Source organism: Uloborus diversus, unplaced genomic scaffold (genome assembly GCF_026930045.1).
Source record: "Uloborus diversus isolate 005 unplaced genomic scaffold, Udiv.v.3.1 scaffold_435, whole genome shotgun sequence".
In the NCBI taxonomy this organism is placed as follows: domain Eukaryota; kingdom Metazoa; phylum Arthropoda; class Arachnida; order Araneae; family Uloboridae; genus Uloborus; species Uloborus diversus.
In genome coordinates, this window is record NW_026558610.1 from 112,963 (window position 1) to 135,570 (window position 22,608).

Here is a 22,608-nt window from a genome sequence, read left to right on the forward strand (position 1 = left end):
AAAATTAGATAATCTTAAGAAAAAGCTTACCTTTTTCTTTTTCTAATTAATTATTTGTTTTATTAATTTTGCTTGTATGTAGAATGTTTATTTGGCCACATGAAATGCATGCAATAATAAAACTCCTGTTTTTTAATACAGGAATTTTGTTATTGCATGCATTTCATACTTCATACTTTGAAAACAATTCTCTGCCAAAATTGCAAAAGGTATTTGAAAATATAAATCTTAAAAAAATGCAAATGTGAAATAAATCTTTCGGTAAAATTAATTTAGTGTAATGTTTGTTAAATAATTATAAAAATATACCTTTGCTTTTCACCCCTAAGTTTTTATTTTTATTTCCAAACATGTGTAACATGAAATCAATGTATAATATACGAACATTTAGAATATTGTTATAATTATGAAAAAGTCTTCGTCTGTCCTTGTTCCAATTATCTCCGTGATGTTGGATCCATCCTAAAAAAAGTTTTAAAAAGAGAATATATAACATAATAAGTAAAGGTTTAAGTCCATAGGTGTATGCCCTCATGCACATGGAACTTTTTTCTATTTCGAGGAAAGTTTTAAGATTAAATTCATCAGTTTATTTCTGAAATGAAACATGTTTTCACGATATCTTTCAAAATCTGAGTTTTTTTTTTCCTTAAGTTTAAAATCTAAGATTCGCTTGTGACTTTGAAAAGCATCTGATTTAATTTTCATATTTTTCAAAATATATGATGATTTCAATGCTGACAGCTTTTTTTCAAGCAGATTGCAAGAATGAGTTATTTTTACAGCGGATGAACAAAATTTTTATTTAGGCAGATAGACTCTCAGTTAGTTTCTGAAATTAATTTCCGAATAATATTCTAGAATTAGAGTTTCTTCAATTTTTCGAGAATCAGCATTATTTAGCCATTAAACGAGTTAATTCTTTTGCACATTTTGAATTTTCATTTTTTTGAGCTATAAAAAAATCAAAAGTGCGAAAATTGTTGATCTGTGATTTTTTTTTTAATTTATTTTTTATTTTAACCGATAGCCAAAATACACCGTTTTTCTTTTTTTTTCGATTTTCGTGTTCCGTTTTCTTCACGAATGTTTTCTGAAGTACTCTCTCCCCCTACTCAAATTAGTTCCAATAAAGTACTTATGAATTAAGTACTGAAACTGGTGATTATGATTTTATTTGCACTTTTTTCAGAGATTTTATTGTGCTATGTTATCAATGAACAACATTTACTTACCGAGCTTTACCTCCTTAAACCATTATCAAATTCGAGTCAAAAACCCAGGGCTCCAACACTCGAAGCCAAGCTCCATTTCATCAGTTAACTAATAATTACATAAAGCTACCTTCTAGCTGATGGATAGGGATTTAGTAGAAAAAAAACTGATTTTTCTGCTATACTGGGGGTAGAGTACTTACAAAATGGGGCGTAGCTTAAGGGCGTGTGTACTTCGGATTTTTTTAACTCAGCTGGTAATGATTTTAAGAGGGAATGCTTGCCAAGTAAAGTTTTTAATTGATAGTATAGTACCTTGAAATCTTTAAAAAATATTCGAACAAAATCATAAAATCATCAGAATCAATCACTAGTACAAAAATATTCAAACGTAGCTCTACTTACTAGTTTGGGACGGAGACGAAGGGAGTATCACCTTTTAACTAAGCATATTTGATTTTTAAAATATGCAATTTTCACGCAGTAAATAAAAAAAACGCCAAGGGAGAAGAGCTGCCAAAGATAGGGGAAATCCAATAACAAAGTGCATTTCCTTGTTTGTTTGTGTCTTGAGAACTAATTGACTGATATCAATGGATTTTTTTTTCCAAAGATTTATAATGAAAATAGGGACCAGTGTGGTACAAACAAGCAAAGCTTGTTACTTCTTATCATATATTTTCATTATCCTTTTAATTTTACATATTTTTTCATTATCCTTTTAATTTTTCATATATTTTCATTATCCTTTCAATTTTTCAGTTGAAGTTCGGTTAAATTTTCAGACATTTTACTTTGTATCCAGCAAAATCAACAAAAACAAAACATTTGCTCACACATGCTCACATGCATGCTCACACATGCTCCAACAAAAAATTTGGATTTATTGGAAGTTCATCTATAAAATGCTTCTTAGTCTGATTTAATGTAGACCGGGATTTCTCACTTTTTGTTGACAATACCTTGAGGCGGCAAATATGGCAATGAAATTAATGCTGCATTTATTGTAGCTGTAGAAACTATGTATAATGGAAAAATTCATAATTATGACAAATCATGTAGCACAAATTGACATAGAAAAACCTATAAATTTAGTGTATGAAGTGGGAAAATAAACAAAAATTGCTTATTATTGTTATTACAATTTCCAAACATGCTGCTATACTATCTTTTCTTTTTAAATCGAGGTTAAACATTAAAACTCTACTTTCAATAATTTATTTTAATTTGCGGAAATTTTTTAAAAAATATTGAAAATATTCTGCTGAAATATCAAGCACAAAGATAGAGTTCTTTATGGAAATTAATATTTTCTTTATCTTAAAATGATTTGTATTAAATTGATATTTACTTTACTTCATGTTTTATGCAAGTAAAAAAAAAGGCTCCACAAATAATGAACATAAGCACTTATTGCTAGAAACATCTGCTGCAGGGAAAGAGATTATATAAACAACATGGGATATGCATTTAAAAGTCTTGTCTACGAGCTTAACAAAATAAAAGACGGTATCATTTCGGATCCAAAAGCTGATATAAACGGTTTGCATTTATTTTTTATTGCATCAAGCGCTTTTTTTTTCCTCGAGTTTCATCGATTTTATTCAAAGATTGCTAAACAATTATTTTAAAATATTTTCTACGAACACTTTTGTGTTATAAAGTTCTTGATACTTTTTGATTATTAATTTCTTCAAAATCAATTTTATTTTGCTACTTAAATATTTCATGAAGTTTTGTAATATTGTTTACCCATTCCAAAATATTAATTTTTACTAATGGGTATAGCAATATTTCATTGAAAATGATAAGTTTGCGAACACTTTTGGGAACTACTGTATAAATTATTGTATTGAAAAAAACATTAAATGTAGAGTGGAAGAAGAAAAAATATCAATAGGTACTTACTGGGGGATTGGTACATAGTATTTTTTTAAGAAAATAAAAATGCAGAATGAAACAAATTTGAACTATTAAACTAAAAAATACACTTCGTTTAACAGAATTATTTTTGTAAAATTCATGGAGAAGAATGAAAACACATAACCATGTAATATATTACACGTTGAAATTAAAAGCTTCAAAGTTCTATGCCATTTATAAAAGCGCTTATATCATCTGTGTTAGTTTAGCTACGGTGGAGTGTTTTTTTTTTTTTTTTTGTGAGTTTAAATTCGTACAAATTCTTTAGTCATGTTTGTAATTTTTTTAACGAAATAAAGGAAGTACGTTTTGGAAATAAATGTCAACAAACCAATATTCTCTTTTTCAAATAAAAAAAAATAACGCTAGCTAAGCCTAACGTGGAGGTAACTCAAAGTTAACAGACAGAATTCTAAACCTAATCGAACCATTCGTTTTCAATTTTAATGTGTTTTAAATACAACAATAAACACAACACTAAACAAAAATGTAACAATACATAAAAGAAGGCACATTGCACATACAAATTTCAATAAATACTAACCTTTTTTATGAATCCTGTAGGATAATTTCCGTAAGATAATTTAACGAGCAAGTACAAGACTGAAACGAAAATTCCCAGAATGCACTGCAATATGACGAAATTGGGACGAAATAATTTCGTCAAAAATTTGAGATTTCTGGTTTCGTCAAATATCACGTGATTCGGTGACGAAAGGATCGTCGAAAATAACGAAATAGTGCTCGAGGATTGCCGAATCGTCAAAATTGAGCGTTTCATTTTTGACAGTGTGCATGTTTACTTATATTAGTTACTGTGTTAATTATATAACCATATACCTTAAAACACTGTTATTTTATTAAGAAATAGGATTCAAACATAAAACTATCTTTACCTTGATGATATCAGAAGTTACCATGAACTTACATGTGGAAGTTAGCAGACACTAAAAACAACAGTCTCAACTCATAACCTCCATCAGAAAAAACTGGGAATAGCAGAAACAGTTTCATGCACCAGTACTGCTACCTGTCAGGAAGAAGGTCAACTAAGTCTATACATTGAGTTTTATAGGACCAGGACGGAGTTTAAACACTTTTTTCTCCGTTCTTCAAGTAGCCCCTGGAGGCTCAAGTATACGGAACACAACAAGCGCAAATTATGCAATGCTTTTTTCAGGCAACAGTTTCCATTGCAAGATCACTATGGATTTTAAGCAAAAAACTCTTCACATCTGGATCACAAACACTTATTCAAATTTGAACCAATGCTTATGTCAAAAGATGACTTTCGATTGAAAAGAGAAAAGTTTTTCAGCTTTAAGTCCCATAGTCCCAAAGTTGACATTTGAACATTCACATTAAGATAGTCGAAAGAAAGCCATATTTAGTAAATACATGACCAGGATCTTATAGTACATATTTCAAATTTTTTATGAACCATTTTTGAATGCTTTATGTCGCTTTTCAAATGAGGAAGATTTACGGCATAAAGCGAGGAATTACGTTCTGGCATAGAGCGGGGTTTCTGTAGGCATAGAGCTTTTTTTTTTTGGTCCTTCCCAACTCAATCTTTTAAAGTCGTTACAGCAGTGCATTAGAAAAACCTCCCTTTTAGATAGATTTGCAAAAAAAAAGTTATCTTTTAGTGAAAACAGTTTTATCCTTAAAATATTCTTGAAAATATTTTTTCATCAATGAAGCCCAAAATCCAAGAGTTTCACACGAAATCCCAAGAACTCATGCTCTCTATTGAAAACCCAAGATCTTGGGGGAAATCTGAGGGGGGATGGTCACCCCCTAAGGGCAGAGACAAACCATTCCAATACCACGAAGACCCCCCCCCCCCAAAAAAAAGCCCCTTAATACCGCTCGCGAACCACCGGTTGCTGGGAAACGATGCTCTAATGTATTATCCGACTGCATGTTTTTTACAAAATTTATATAAATTCCTTCCAGCTCATTTTCTGCACCCCGTTTTAGTCACAATTGAGATGAAAACTAGTTCGACTGCTGACTTTCCTTTAGTTATTCCGTGCAATCCCAACCGTATGGACCGTATTTAATTAAAATGTGTTTTACAAGATATAAACTGGACACAGTGCAATTCAGCAAGCTTTATTATTGTCGGACAGAAACATGCATCAGTTTGTAAAAAATGCATTTTCTGAAACAGAACGAAGGAAAAAGAAAAACTAGTGAATTTTTTAGCCGTTCCACTAAATTAAGATGCTGAAAGTCATTTCAGATATGGACGCCGATTGCACCAATTTATTCGAATCTACACACATTGAAAGTTGTAGCTTCAACTAATTAAAATGTGATGGGGCACGATTTAACTGTTTCGAAGTTTGTGGCGCGGAAATTTTCACATTTAACAGAAATTTGCAAACCAATTTAAGAAATTTCGGACTTTTAACACAGAAATCTCGAGGATTCGTAGGAACTGAGCTTGAATATCCAAAAACATATATTTATTTGCCCAGTACCCCAATTGAAGGACTATGGGTAACTTATTTGGCTGTCACGCAAAGATAACCTATATATAGAAATTTTCGGCCAAACGGGCAAAAAGCAACAAAACATGAACAGAAATTGAATGGAATTCTTTAAGTCATACTTTGCAAAAGCAAAAGTTCGCAGCCTGTAGGTGCAGTGATCCACTTTTTTCATCTCACAATCATATAATAGCTTGTGCTTTGAGAAATAGTTCTGAAATGACTTGTCAGAATAGCATCGTGAATAGCGTGAGCCACTTGGGCATTTGTTGATCATGTCCCTTGCCTTATTCCAATATCTCTTACGAAGTGCATGCATCATTTTAAAAAATTACTACCGGAAAAACTCAAAATTAAAAACGTTGAAGGATCTGATACTTTGAGAAATTTATATTTTAAGATATTGTAATGCTGACATTACATGTTACTTATTTTTTGGCCTTGCGAGCAGTAAAAATGCACGTGTGTTGGCGCTTTTGGCGGGGTTTTGTTTTACTGCGGAGGAGGCGAATTGGCGAGGAACTTGCCTGGATTCCAGGAAAATGTAAATTCAAGATAGGGAAAACTTGTATTATAACTATGTTTTATTATTTGATAATCAAGAACTAAGTACTATTCGATATGTTTCAGATACTGCCTGTAAACAAATGATTTTATTTCTTTCTTCAACTGTAATTATTGATATTTAGCTCATGGGATGTTTATGTTTCTCTCCTTTTAAAAAATGTTTTTGATTGTTGATTGGCACAATGGTTAGATGATCATATAGCTGAATTTATTCCCTCTTCTCTGAAAGGCATTTCCTCGCTATTTTTCCTTAATCACCACAGTGATAGTTTTGGTAATTTAAAAAAAAAAAAAATGTGTGGAAAAAGGGAGAATGTAATGCTGACATTACATGTTACTTATTTTTGGCCTCGCGAGCAGTAAAAATGTGTGTGTGTTGGCGCTTTTGGCGGGGTTTTGTTTTACTGCGGAGGAGGCGAATTGGCGAGGAACTTGCCTGGGTTCCGGGGGAATGTTTGGAAAGGAGAAGGGACGAAGGAGAAGATTTTTTAGCGGGTGTATAAAGCACAGTGCAGATGTTTCGGATACAGCCCGTATGCCTTGAGAAAAATGAGGTAAGGCATTCTTATTCATATATCTACAGAAAATATGCCTTTCATTAATATTTAAATATTTAGTGTCTTGTTGTGGGCTAAGTAATATTTGAAACAACATATAGATTTTAATTAATTCACGAAAATAAAAGCTAAATAATTATAGTAACGGCCTTGTTTTTTTCCATTCTAACGAACCTAATAATATCACAAATGAACTTCCATATATAACATATTTTACCAATAGCACTGAATAACAACATCATCACAGATATTAGAACTGAATATTTTTCTGAAAATTTTGTCGCTAAAAATATTTTGCATAAGACGAGGTTTTCAAATTCGGAACTATTTTCCCATTTAGGTGCATATTTGGAATTGTGGCTTGGAATATCTTTTGTAGCGTTCATTGACTGCATGGATTATGTGGATGGAATTCTTTAAAAATAACTGTTCTTTAGCAAAAAAGAAGTTCTTTTTCATATTTAAGCAACTCAACACCCTTATAATTTTCTTTTTGGCCCTAAATATTGAAATTAAAAAATATCTAACGTAAAACATAATAATCATATTTATATTTTAGTTTTTAGGGCAAAATAATAGTTTTATCGGATTTAAGTTGAAACCCAAATCCGAAAACTGTCCGAAAAAAAATTCTCACATCGCGTATGTATTACTGAAGTCCGATTTTACGTTTGGCGTCTATACAAAACCCCTTCACAGGAATAAAAACGTAAAATAAAAATTAAAACAGTTCGCTTTTAACTCTAAATATTTGATCAAATAAAATGAAATGAATGAAATAAGATGTAAAATATAATGAAATAATAAAGAGTGGCACAAGTTATGAAAAATGCAATTACTTATTTTTGCAGGCGACTTCAATGGCATTTTGAATGACATTTGATGGCAGAAGATAAGCACTTATATCTTTTACTGCCTCATTGTTTTTCGCAATTGCAGTGAACGAAACCCTGTGAGCTTCCCGACTCCAGGGGAACCGTAGTGCACGAAATTCGAACCACCCTTTTTAGATACGAAAATGTCTTCAATAAGTTGAAATTCGTTCCTGGAGTACAACTGCTGCTATGTTTCTCATTTCGTTCCAAGTTTGCACAGGTATCATCATTAACTTCCATAATCACCGTTGTCATATTTACGGGCTCGGTTCTTCCTTAGTTTGGGAATCCGTAACAAAATGTTCTGACCGGCACTCATGAAAGGAAATTTAGCATCACTGACTTTTATCTGGCTTATTTATCCATGTGATTGTATTTTGCCATACGCGAAATGAGGCAGGAAGCTAAGGGGTGTAAGTGCCAAAATCAAAAAATTTGGTGATAATCAGTGCAAATGGTAAGAGAACCTCTCCTCTATTTTGTGGCAAGAGATGATATACTAGTAGCTCTGGTGGGCACGATTTAGAAATATTTAAGACTGTAAGCACAACAAACTTGTGGCGCCCCCTTAAATAGCACAATCGAAGAATGTGCTCAATTCTCTTTGTCATTGCAGAGGTTTCCATCCCCCAAAGCGTACCCTACAAGAAGAAAACTGATGCCGCCCCCCCCCCCCCAAAAAAAAAATTTGTTGCAGTCTGCACCGCTGACTTTTTTGGGGTTGACCCCTGTGACGCCCTCGGAATCCGCATGGCTATAGGCCGCCATGCATAGTCATCCAATCTTAAAAGGAAGTTCCGAAATTACTTAATTTCTGTGTCAATGTATTCGTAATTTGAAACTTACATAAATAAACAATTACAATACATTCCAACATCTTGAAATATTGTAAATTAACATAAACAAAATAAATGCCACCAGCAGAAATAGTGTGAGCTCCGTACTAACATGGAGTGACATGTGAGTGGTCTAATTCTGCGCTAGATACCACTCCTGATAATTGTCTCCATTTATACAGGAGGGTTAGTTTCCCACTGAACTCATAAACCTTATTGAAACAGAGCCTGTGATAGAGGTTATTTTTTTAAAAAAAAATACATTTAAGTAAAAAGTATTTACAAAAATTTTATAGTTCAAAACAATTGAAAACATTTATGTTTGTGAAAAAAAGTTTCTAGTTTTGGGAATTCCCCAAGCTAGGGGGCCCCTAAGCTAGGCTAAGGTTTCGCAGGCTTACACTTAAATCAGATCATGGTAGTGGGGCTGCTGTGCAGCATGATTTAGAAAATGAATTTCAATGAAAGTCTACCTAGAATCTGAACTTTAAACGCGGTAAAAGTCCACTTTTAAAAAGTCCACTTACACCGCTTTGCTTCTAATGTAAAATCAAACTGGATTACCACTGATTTGCCGCATCGAAAATTGATCAATTTCAAGTGTGCAAACTCCGAAATAGTTTACCATTTTGGACTTTGAGCTTTTGTCAGTGTTCCATTCGCGATTTTAGCCTTTGTTTCGGGCATTATCCGGTTTCGCAGTTGGGTTCCAACATATTACATACTGTGTGTGTGTGAGTGTACTCATATTTATTTTTGCAAACGTGTACTAAGCCAGCTAAAAGATAAATCACCTTTTTCAGTTTCATTACTCGTTTAGCTTTTTGGAGGAAAATTCATGTAGATATGTATCGTTAACAATTTTAGAACGATGTAATTCATTTAAAAGTTGTTTACAGTACTTCAGTTTCCTCAACTTTGTAATTTAGTAGATCAATTTATTAGAACGTGAAATAGTATAAAATTTCATAAATTTTACTATTCTTTAAAAACACAAGCATTTCTTTTACAACTTCTCTTGCAAAAATTAGTGAATAATTATTCAAACTTTTGAGTAATTCTTATGACTTATAATTGATATTAGAAAGTTGTAAAGCTTGAATCTTTATGTATTTGTGTTTTGTGTATCTTTGAATAATAATAATTAAAAAAAAAATCATCAAGTTTTTATTATTGTCACGAATTTAGCGAATAAAAGCATCTATTTAGAAAAACGCTGTAATGACAAAAAATCAAACTACTTTTGCTTTTTACCCTTTATAGCTTTTAGTTTAAGTTCAATCATGGAAAATATAATTCATTTTAAGAAAACATTGATCAATACATAATAGGATCTTTTCAAAGTGATCTTCAACAAAAATTGAGATCATCAATCTTTTAAACTTTCGTTATTGCTTCGCGACTTATATCACGCACGTTCGTGAAAACGTAATAAAATGGTTCAATTTGGTGTTTGTAACTTCTATCAGACATTTTCGTGACTGTGAGTGATTTGTATGAGTTTTTAACATTTTGTGCTACGTTCTGTTGATCGTCAGTTGATCGTCTACGTTCTGATGCTCTGATGATCATAAGTTAAGGTTGCTTTATAACAACAGTTCATAATTAGGAATCGATTTCCGTTCAGAGAAAATTGATTGTAAAAAAAGAGCAGGTTGTTATAGTAATGAAAATTCAATTTTCATTAAAATTTTAATGAATATCAAGTGTTTAAATAATTATATGAAGAGCGATAAGGTGAAAGTAAACGAAGTGTAAAGTAACAGAACACAGCAAAAATAAAAATGTATTAAAAACACAGCTAATGTTGATAAAAGAAAAAAAAAAATCCTTGCTTTTATTGGTATTCAATGTTTTTACTCCACTTCAATTTTTAATATTAAGTATGACTTATGAACTCGCCCATTGAATAAACCAACTAGGTCATTTGGAAATTTACAAGCATGAGCTGAAATTCAGCATTTTCAGTTTTTGCATTTAATGAAAAAATTAAACATCAAAAATAGGAAAGATTGAATTTTGGAACGAGACATGAGTGGAAACATATCCACTTCCAATGGAAATAACAAAGTATTGACTGCAGATAAACTGTTGCAGAAATCGCCAGTTTATGCCATTTCACAAGTAGGCAAATCAAACTCACTGCATCGAAGGGTTTTGTGGATGGTTATTTTAATTGCTACACTTTCAGGTTGCAGCTATGAAATTAGTAAATTTCTGCGTCATTTTTTGCAATATCCAGTGGTAATCAGTTATGAAGTACAAAGTAAATCGTCTTTGGCATTCCCCGCTGTCACAGTTTGCAGTTTGAATAGGATGAAAAATAAACTCATGGATTGTTTACGATCGAATAAAAAAGACATTTGTATTGGAATTAAAAGTCGCTACAAACATCCCCATAAACTCGCTGTCGTTTTATCTGAACGAATGGGTAAAACTACTTGTCTTTCTCAGCTAAGCGGTAAATCCGGCCCACAAAGAAGAAAAACCACAAATTTTATTGCGAAATACACCAAAATCGACTCTAAAAGTAGGAATTTGCTAGGTACGACCGCTGAGGTATTCATCGACAAATGTTCGTTCAATGGACAGTTTTGCTCCTTTGAAAACTTTTCTCTTTTTCAAAATTTACAATACGGTAATTGTTTTACTTTTAACAAAGCTACGAAAAATTCTGGTCCGTTGTATACGCATAAAACAGGATACAACTCCGGTTTAGCAATCGTTTTGGAGCTTGAACCAAAGGAAAACATATATGTCTCTCAATCCACAGGGGCAAGAGTGATTATTCACGATCCTACAGAAGAACCCAGGCCAGAAGAAAATGGCGTAAACGTCGGGCCTGGTCAAGAGACATTCTTTTCTATCAAAGAGATTGTCACCAGAAGACTTCCATCGCCTTATAAAGATCGTTGCGTGAATTACATGCATAGTGGAAGCAAGCACAGAAGTCAACATGAGTGTATTCGCTACTGCGTTCAGGTGCACAGTTATACTTCTTGTTCATGCATTGATCCAACACTTCCTCCTGTTGAAGGTTGGCCATTTTGCGATATTAAGAATGTCAAGCACACTTGTTGTTTGGACAACGTCGTAGGCAACATTACTAGTAAGTTGATGCCATGCGACTGCCCTCTTCCATGCTTAGAGACAAAATACAAAGTTACCAAATCATTTGCACTTTGGCCTTCCAGACAGAGTTACTTGAAATCGGTGAGCTTGATGAAAAGTAACAAAACCCTGGGAGAAATAAGACGATCGAAAACAAAAATTGGGATTTCTTTCTCCACATTGGAACAGGCACTGTTTGAGCAAAAAGCAGTTTTCCAAAATTCGGCACTGTTAAGTCACTTGGGAAGTCAGTTTAGTTTGTGGCTTGGGTTATCTTTTGCTGCCGCTTTTGAATTAATAGAAAATATTGTCTGTTTGTTTAAATATTTTGTTTTGAAACAGAAATTTGAATTCAGCAGCAACTTATTCCCTTTTATGAAACTGTATTGATGATATTTTTTCAGCTCATGTAGTTACATCTTTGTATATGATATTAGAGTAGTTCTTGGAGAATTATTAAACTGTTTTCTAAGTTTCATTACAATATGGAAACAAATTAAGCTGAAATCATTACAAGAACATTTCCTTGTAAAAAATGAAATTCGAGCTTTTCTGGTAACTTAAAGGTTACTGTCATTCGCTCGGTAACAGAAACAACATGACTCTAAGACGTGTCTCAAATTCTTGAGAAAGTTTTCAGACTTTTTCTTCGCTGTGGCCCAAAGATACCTAAAATTTTTAAAGAAAAGGTAATCTTAAATTGCAACAAACATCGATTCCTACCGAATTTTCTAAGATCTGATCCACAGGTAGCATGCACTTGTTTTTAAGCATTGCTGAGGGTTCATTGATAACTGTTCAAATATAACAGGAAGTTCCGTCTAGGACTAAACGAATCTACTTTCCCGTATACCAATATCGACTTTCTAGTATCTGATCAATATTCTCAAAATTAGCTAAATCACTAACTTTTTCAAACATAATTTTTTAATATTTTAAGTTGATTTCTAAAAATAAAATATGCCTCGCTGATTAGATGAATGAGATGTGTAAAAAAAAAAAAAAAAAACTAGTATATTGTGCCTATTACGAAACTTTCTTCTATATTTTTCTTTTTTTTTTTTTTCTGATCCCTCCCCATGCTTGATGAGGAAGCAATATTCCCAACAAAAACAAAATTTGACATGAAAAAACTTGACGACCATCCCAATGTCCGAATTATTGAAAAGCAAAGCAAAGAGCGAAAAATGAAAGTTATTTTAAAAGCTTTGCTTAAATTAATTACAAATATTTTATTTATTAACAAACATAAGATGGCAACAGTTAAAAATTTTAAATCATCGAGATAATATTTCCGATCATTTCCATACAATTAAAATCACGAGAAATACGCAGACGACAATCTATTACGATTTATCTTTCTTATTGTTGCATTAATAAAGCTATTTTTATTCCCAAAAAAAAAAAATCAACACCTCTTGGAGCGACTGGCGTCCAAATTGAACCAAAGCCTGTTTACATATGGATTCACATATAATCCAAATTTCAAGCAGAACGTAGCATTACTTCTTGAGATAGGGCACTCACAATGGAAAAAAAGAACGGGTGATTGCGCTATCCCCTTTTTAGCTGTTGACACCAAAATAAAATCAGCTCTTATACCCACTAAGGGCTACTTGCCGATAAATTTTTCTTTCATTCCGTTAATTATTTCTTGAGATACAGCAGTCACAATTGACGACAAAAAACGTTCTATAGCTTCAACCCCCGTTTGAGTTATTGACACCAAAATTGAATCAGCACCTGTTCCTGTTAATGGCAACATATGGACCAAATTTTGTTTGATTCCGCCAGTTACTTCCTGAGGAATAGCAAACACGCGTAACTCAAAAAACGTCCCATTGCTCCACCCCCCTTGGAGGGATTCGCGCCAAAAACCAATGGGCACAAGTTCACATAGCGGCACATATGTGTAAAAAATTTCGTTCGATTTCATGCGATAGTTTTTGCTGTAGAGCGGCCACAAAAAGCTAGTCACACGCAGACGTGACACACACACATACACACAAACATACACACACACAGACAGACAGACCTTTTCCAAAAATAGTCGAAATGGACTCAGCACACCTCAAAACGTTCGAATCCGTCAAAATTCGAAATTCGAAAATTTGCACGAATCCAATACTTTCTTCTATATATTAGATATAGAAGAAAGTAAAAATAAGTTGAAGCACCATTCAAACAAAGCAGCTAATTCGCAACTCCAACAAATTATAGGGGGCACTGCAGTCACCGTCTAATGACGGATGAAAAAGGTAAAACAAACACATGCCGTAGCATAGAAAATGCTTAATAAGTCTAGTAATTTTTTTTTTTTTGTTTGTATGCATGTTTTTTTTTTTTTTTTTGCTTTATTCTTTTTAAATTAATTTTTAAAGTCTTGTGGATATTCTGGCCCAAGTAGAAAGAAATTTCGGTTTTACCAGCGATGGTTTTTGCAAGTGTCACTCCTTTTCTTTCAGACAGTGAGACAAAATTAGTTACTTGTTCAGGAAGATTAAAGCAAACACAATTATAATTGTTCATAACACAATAATTAATACTGTTCATCCGGTTCAGTTTGCACTAAGTTACAGCAGGGAATTCACTTGCAATCTCCTTCTTCATATCTATTACAATGAGAACAGGATTTTTTCTATAAATCATCAACAATAGCCTTAGCTCCAAGAAGCATCTCAAAATGTAAAACGATTAAGGTGAATACAGTGAAACCTGTGTATAACGATACTGTAAATAACGATACCCTGTCTATAACATTTTTATTTTTTTGGCTCCAGCTGAATGTCAGCACGAATAATCAAACTGTCTGTCTAATTGCGATATTTTTTCTAGGTCCCAACAGTACGTTGTAGACAGGTTTTACTGTACCTTAAACAGGTTTTTATTTCCGATTTCCGAATTCTACTTTTCAAAAATGCCGAGTGTTAAAGATGTCCGCTTTGATTCGCGTCCAGAAAAGTGTTACCAGTGTCGTTTGTTTCTTATGTGGTTTGAATAAAGAATCACGTTTTTTTCTGTTATTACAAAAAACTTTTTTTTTTAAACGAGACATTTGTGAGGTTCTTACTTTTGTCGTTTGTACTTCTGTGATTGGTCAAAAAAAATTTTTTTTTGTAAAACTTAAATTCATGTCATCAAAGCAAAGACTCAAATTCATGTAAATAGCAATTGAAATAAACTATAGGAGGTCCTGCAATCTCTGACTAATGGTTGCTGAAAGAAGTCAAACCAAGACTTTGGATATGACCTGTTCATTGAGACATCTGCATTGTCCTCAGAAAATTTGCATGTTTTACCGTTTAGGCTAATATCTTAAATCATGGAAAGGTGGTGTATACAAGCTCGAGAGCCTGGAATATAATACCGGTGCAGAGTGAAATCTTGTGTTTTTTTTTTTCTTCTCAAAATGGGCATGAGCATCATTTTTGTTTAATGATAGTTGAAATCTTGTGCAAGCGATTTTAAAATAAAACTTGTTTTTATTTTCTCAATTCCGATTTTTTTTTCATGAAATTTCAACAGTAATTTTAAAACTGACACTGTTTTTTTTTTTAGAAATTATGACTTTATATACCCAGTTATTATAGAAGTAAAAATTTTGAATTACGAAGTTTTAATACGCGAAACCTTTTTTTAAATAGTATCTCCAACTCACTACGTGAAAAAAATTTAGAGTATATTTAGGTCATGGAATAAATTTAATAGTTTAGAATGGATTTAAAATATTTTGACTGAACCATTTTGTATCCATGGCATTCATAAGTACTATAAAGCAAGAATAAAAATACAAAAAAGTTGTTTCATAATCTTTCTCTATTGAAAATATGAATATTTTCAAAATCCATTGTGAAACGAAAAACTCTCAAAAATAAAGACTCTTTCAAATACTCGCACGGACGCTAATTTTATTTGTGAAAAATACTTGGTTTTCCAAGTATGCTCCTCAGACACGTTCAGAACATGATAGTGCTATTTCTGCAACTGTAAATAATGAAACGTGTAGGACACTATTGAATATTACTGAAGTTCTTGAAGGAACATTAAAATTTAATCAAACATCATATTATGCGGTACTTTTACGTGAGATAGGAGCATTGTTTGCGTAAAATTACGAATTAGTTTATATTTAGATTTCAAAAAGTAGATTTAAAGCAAATAAAAAAGTTATTGAATAATTCTTTCATGCGATGAAGTTCAAGAAAGACGCTAGTGACTGCTCGTACAATTGTTAATTTTAAAATCTATTTCAACTTAGAGATATTAGTTTTTCTGAAAAGATTTCGTTTCTGAAAAACGTCACTTTTATTGTAAATAATCGTGGCAGGTTTGCAAAATGTTGCTTTTGTAGTGTGCAAAGACTTTGTAAACGACAAAAGTATAAACTTCACAAATGGCTCGTTTAGTAAAAATTTTTTTTGTAATATCAGAAAAAATGATTCTTTACATGATTTTGAATTATTCGTTCAGTTGTAGTTTGCTGTTTAAGTTTCAAGGTGCTTTAGGTTTTTAATGTAAAAAAGAAAATAAATAAAGACATTGATTGCTTGTGAATGTTTAATTCGCACTATTTGTCTGGAGAATATTTTAGGGTCGGAACTCTCAAATTAAACTTCAAAAGAATCAGAAAAATTGCTAAGTTCGCACAAAAACCGAGTTATATGCATTTATCTGCCAGAGATAATTTGAACCTGCGCTTTAGTGCATAACATGGGGCTATTCAAAAGTCAAAGAGCAATGAGACACTCTTATTTAGTTATTTTTTGAGATACTATCAGCAGGGCAAAAGACTGATTGCAAGGATATGTTGTAGCCTTGTAGTTCCTTGACAAATAAAAGTGAAATTTAACGAAATCTACATATTATTTTCACTAAAATTATTTTCGGTATTTTTAATACGAGAACAAATGTACGTTAATAAATGTGGAATTATTAGTCATTGTTCTTAAGTAGTCTGTTTATACTACTTTTTAGTACACTTTAGTAAAAGTTTCATCATGATCATAACAAGAATAATAATAATTACAATAACTATTACAAAAAATTATTCATCATAACATTCAAATGAAAGAGAATAAATTTGTACTAATAAGGTAGTTCCACACAAAATGTTGCCTAATCAGGCCATTTGTATGTTCAAATTTCTAACTACGAAAGTCTTAATAATCGTAATAATAATATAGTTCTCGACAGAACAAGAAGTTCCGTCTAGAACTAAACAAATCACCTACTTTCCTGTATAAAAACACCAACTTTTTAGCAGCTACTTAATATTCTCATAATTAGCTAAGTCTGCAAATTATGTCAAATCTATCTTTTTAACATTTAAAGCTGTTTTCTAAAAGCAAAATATTTCTCTCTGTTCTGTTGAAATATACATGTAAAAATAAACAAACGAACAAATAAAGTAATAGCACCTTTTAAACAATGTAACGAATATATTGTTTTCATTAAAAAAATAAGTTTTCAAAAAAAGTAAATAAATAAAAAAGGGAAAAACGCATCAAAGTAAATACATTGAATCAAAACAAAAAATCGTTTGTTGGTCTTTCTTTCAGATAAAAAAAAAGTAAAAACAAAAGTCTACTTTACAAAATAAGTAAATCAGTAATAAAATGGCCACTTAAATAAATACTTTTCATCAAAAAATATAATCGACTTGGCAGATCTGTTTTTTCTATTAAAAAATAAAGCACTTCAATTCTCCTTTTATTTTCCGCTGCCAAAAATTAAATAAATTGAAACTTTAGAATGAAAATAAAAACAAATCATCTCAACAATTATTGTTTCACAGTAAGAACTAGAGCTGCGGAATCGGAGTTGGAGTAGTGGACAGAGGGCCGGCTCTAGTAGTTTTGCCACCCCAGGCGATGTTGGCAAGCGCCGCCCCTCGTCTTCATAATATGTATGTACATATTTTAATAACATACTGTCACTTATTGTTGCAATTTTAGCTGCAAAGAAGAAGAAAAAACACAAATTTGAGTTTTCGTTTTTTCTTTTTTTTTTTTTTTCCTCTGCCTCTATGTATTTTGCCATTATGAAATTTGCCTCCTCTAAAATCTGCCACTCTAGGAGGTGGCACAATTCGCCTACTCCAGATTCGTCTACCTCATCGAAGTCGTAGTCGGAAGTCGAACGCTTTTAAACATACAAGAGTCGGAGTCGGTCACTTCCAAGCCGAGTCTGTATTTCTGCCAAGGCTCCAGAGTTTGAGTTAGAATCGTGGAGTCGGAATCGGACTCGTAGATCCTAAAAGTCTAAGAGTCGAAGTCGGGGTCGGGAGCTGGTCATTTCCCACCAACTCCGCCACCTTGGGAAAACATTTGCGCTCTAGTTTCACATCATTTTGATTCAATTATATCTGTCTCTGATTTGCGTCAATGTTATGTTTTCCCGGAGGCTCAATAATAAGGTTTTTAGAACTCTTCGAAAGTAAACGAAACAATGTTCAAATCAAAAAGTAAGGTACGTGAATGAGTCGTTCCCGCCGAGATCTTTCGAAAAAAAAGAAGTTTGTTCAAATCAGATTACTCGCTCAAAAATTATTGAGGAGAGGAGGGAGAGGGGAGGGGCAGAGATACCGACAAGCAGGCCAACAGAAAGATTGACAAACAAACCGACACACATTTTCCCTATCTCAAAACCCTACCTTTCAACTTTTAATAAATTTATTTTGAACTTTTTTTTTTTTTTTTGGGGGGGGGGGGAGTTGATATCTTTGGGATGCATCACGCCTTCTCACAGAGAATTTCTTTGACTTTTACGCGACAGTAGGCTAAAAGTGGAGTGCTCATTTATACTGTACATTATTATTGGCTAAGAAAACTAAATTACATGTTTTGCACATATTTCTTTTATAAACAAACGTACAGCCACGATATGAAATCTAGAAAAGCTCATCAATAAAAAGAACACAGAAACAAAGTTGAGGTTGGAGTCTCAAAATATCACTACAGGATATTTTTTCACAATGGATTCAAAAATGTAATGTAAAATGCATCCTACCTTGACTTTATATCCAATACAGTGGCACATTGGCACCTGGCTTTTAGTGACCCCATACTATCAATTTAATTGGTTTATCAGGTATAAATGGCACTGGCATGTAGGTCACTGAGATCTAAAAAGGTTTGGCATGGTACTGAAGAGGAGAGAGAGTCTCCAGTACCCTGCAGCTAGTGACCGACCCCAGGACTTTCAGATCCAAAGATTTTTCGAGCATCACGGTATTGTCCGTTTTCCACGAGAATGCACTTGATTCCACCTTCGTCACGTAATATCCGATAATTCTATTTCGCTGTTTTCGGCAGAAGGCATATTCAGATTATAGCATTTTGTCGTGAAAGTAGCAGTTTTAAAAATGTAAGAATAACGAAAGTAGCAACAGACAACAGATGACTAAGATGTTTTTGTACATTAAAATTCACCCCAAAAGGTTGTCTAGTTGTCTCATTTTCAAGCACAGGTTAATGTTTATCGATCACCCCAGAGTAAAATGGAACTCTGCGTTCGAGAAGGCGGGGCGAAGTGCCTTTTTGTGGAAAATGGACTATACTCCTTATGCACTAGGTGGGAATTTCTCGACGTCAGGTTCAGTTAACAGAAACCTTCGATTTCTACTTTCAGTTCTTAGTTAATCTCTCCTATCACACTAAAGCTCCCCTCAGTCTTTACAGTGACACTTTAATGGACTAATATTTTCCGTTGTTTTCTTCTTATCTGTTTCAATTGTCACCAAAGCTAACTACAAGGGTTTGTCCTTTTGCACTTAAAATGAGTTCTTTTTCTTGCTTCAGTAATTGATGTCCGAGTCTTATCATGGGTTCATATCCAAAAGGGAATATATGCAGATATTTATCATTTAGTTCAGCCATTGGAACAAATCTGCTAAGGAAGTACTATTTAATGATGCATAATATCATAAAGGCAATATATATATTTGTACTTAAAATCACTGAATGAAAAATTGAAATTTGACTTACTTTTCCTGAAACTCAAAGATTTTTTGCTCATTTAGTTCTCTTTTACATAATAATTTTAACGAAATTATTACATATTCTATGATCTCAGCCAAAGTTGCAATAGATATTCCGAGCCATAAGCCTAAATGTTCGCCCAAATGTGCATATAGTTCTGACTGCGAAAACATTGGTTTTTGAACAATGAACTGATGAGCAAGTGTTTTGTAAAATATGTTTAATTTTAATTTACTTTCTCTATTTAGTGCCCGAGTTGGACTCAATGCTACGAAAGACAAATCTGTTTCATAATCTAAGCTTATACAATGCAATGGACAGTGACACGGAAGACCGTGTTGGCTTAGATTTCTCAAAACCTCATCCAAGCAAAACATTTCAACTGAGTTGGCTAAGGTGCAATGCTTTGTGTCATTTGTATCTGAAAGGAATGGGTCAACACATCTGCAAGATGAAAAACTTTGCTCTTGCACGCATATCCTAATGCAATCCAACCGGTCCTTTCCAAGAATGGTACTCGAATCATTTTTACTGTAATAGTTACACTCATCCTTGTATGGTGAAGGCAATCGTTCAATAGAGACCTAGAAGCAGCTAAATCTGTTTCGAATCCTGGTGGAATGTTTATTCCATCTTCAGCCAAGTTTGGGTCCACATCAGGACTATGAACAGCGACTCGTATTCCGATGCTTGGAGTAATATCCAAATAGGAAATTTTTTGAAGATTTAAAGTTAACTGTAGCTCACTCTCAGAAAGCGTAAAACTGTTTTGAAACCTTTCCTGTTGGGAATTCAGTCGTCCATTAAATGCAAAGCAATTTCCGTACTGTATGGTTTAAAATTCATCAAAATCATTCATATCGCATTTTACCCCATTGTATGAACAATTTTCAACTAATTCATGCTAAAAGTATCCATACGTATAGTGATTGTCTGGGTTCAGTTTCGTATAGTGATTCAAAAATTCAGCACTTTCGTTGCAGAAATCGCTGCCAACTTTCATGGCGTTTTCCAAACTATTGTGCACTTTTCGCTCTGATATCACTAGAACCCTAAGAAATACTCGATCGAAGCAATCAAACCTGTCTTTATCTTCAAGAACACACTTTAAATTCTTTCTTTTCAAGCGGTTTATGTTGCATATTGTAACTGCAGGAAATTCAGCGCTCATATCGTACTAGATTTCAGAAGTAACAAGAACGGGATACTGGAAGTACACTTTTAAGAATGTATATGTTTTTATAGTTGCATCCTGCTGTACAGATTAAGAATACAAAGAGCCAGAATATTTTTCTCTCATTTGATTCGGAATGTCCAAGATGGGAAATCGAATGAATATATGAGTTCTTTAATGAATGTGTTGCTGATAAAAACGTCATGCTTTTAATGATCACACTACATAATTTCTCACATTAATTCTGAATTATGTAATTACGTAGGATCATTAATTTGAAATTTCAGTATTTGTACTTATAATTTTCATTATTTATAAGAATCATATATGTCTCATACATTTCCACCTTCAAGATTTAGTATTTTACATCTGCCATGCTTTGCTCAAAATTTAACATCTCTTCTTCACGTCACGCTCCTTCCTGCCACAAAACATAGACTAAATGATAAAAATCCTCACCAGAAACAACGGTTCATGACTTTACTTGTGCAATTTTTATTTATGGTGCGTCACCCTACTAAGTCAATTTTTAATAGAAATAATGAACTTTGCAGATAATGATAAGAGCATTGCAAGTTATTGCATAGAAGAGAAAGTGAGAGTTTTAAATAAGAAATGTTAACCGTGTTTTCTACGATGAAAGCAGACGACATTACTTAATTGCCTTTTCCCTTTTAGGGATTTCTATAAATGATACCATAAATGATTTTTTTTTCAAAAATATTGACCCCTCCCCCTGTGTCACAAAATATCACTATTAATCATAAGTGCTCACTTAGGAGGGTGGAGGGTCATGGCGCGAACTGCGCCGTTGAAATTTTTAAGGGGGATGTTTTGAGGGGCATTTTTCTTTTTTTTTTTGGGAGCGTGGGCTCTCGCTCTTGGGGGAGGGGTCATCATTATATTTAGGTGGTGCGCCCTTGCTTTATTTTTGGGGTATAGGGGGTATAGGCACCCCTGCATTAAAAAAAAAAAAATCTTAACGATAGGTAAAAAGCCTTTTTCCTTCTTCCTCTTTTGATTTTTTTTTTGTATTTTCTTTTTTTTCTTTCTTTTTTTTTTAATGAATATCAACTCAACATGTTTCAAAAAGATACGAAATGGAAGTCAACACAGAACTACCATCAGCTAAAAATTAACAAGTACTAAATTATTGAAAAAATTTAAAATAAAATAATAATAATAAATTAGACAAATACTTGACAAACAGTAGGAACGAAGTTTGTGTTCAGTAGTGGAGGACCTTGTTGATGCTTCTGGAAATGCAACTGAATTGTTTAATGAAGTTTACAGTTTTGCTGTGGTTTGTGTACATGCGTTATATATCCCAGTAGTGACGCCATTTATGCATCGTGAGAAACAATCGATTGAAACAAAACTGGTTATGTCTTTATCAAAGAACAAAATGCAATTTAAACATCACTTTTGAAAACTTTTTAGTCCTTTTGAACAGCAAAATATTACTTGCTTCTTCAACAACTGAGCGTCCATGACTATATAGACATAAAGCATTTAATTGTACCAGCAACGCATTCAGGGTTTTGAAACGTCTGCTTATTTGTAAATGTACGAAATAAAAAGCGTTTGAGTGGGAAAAAAAGGGAAAAAATGGTAAATATTGTACTCGGGAAAGTAAGAAAAAATAACGTCAAAAAAAGCACGAATTGCCAATTACAGCAGACACGTGTTTCGGCGTTACAGGGATCGCCTTTTTCAATGCAAAAAGTAATGAGCTTATGGATGAAAAGACATCCGACAAAAGCCAAGAGCAGATAAGCATGCAGCTTAAAAGATAAAAATAGCGGATTAGCCAAACAGCAATGAAAAAATTATAAACCGATCAGGAACCAATAGGAATGCAAGCAAAGGCCAAG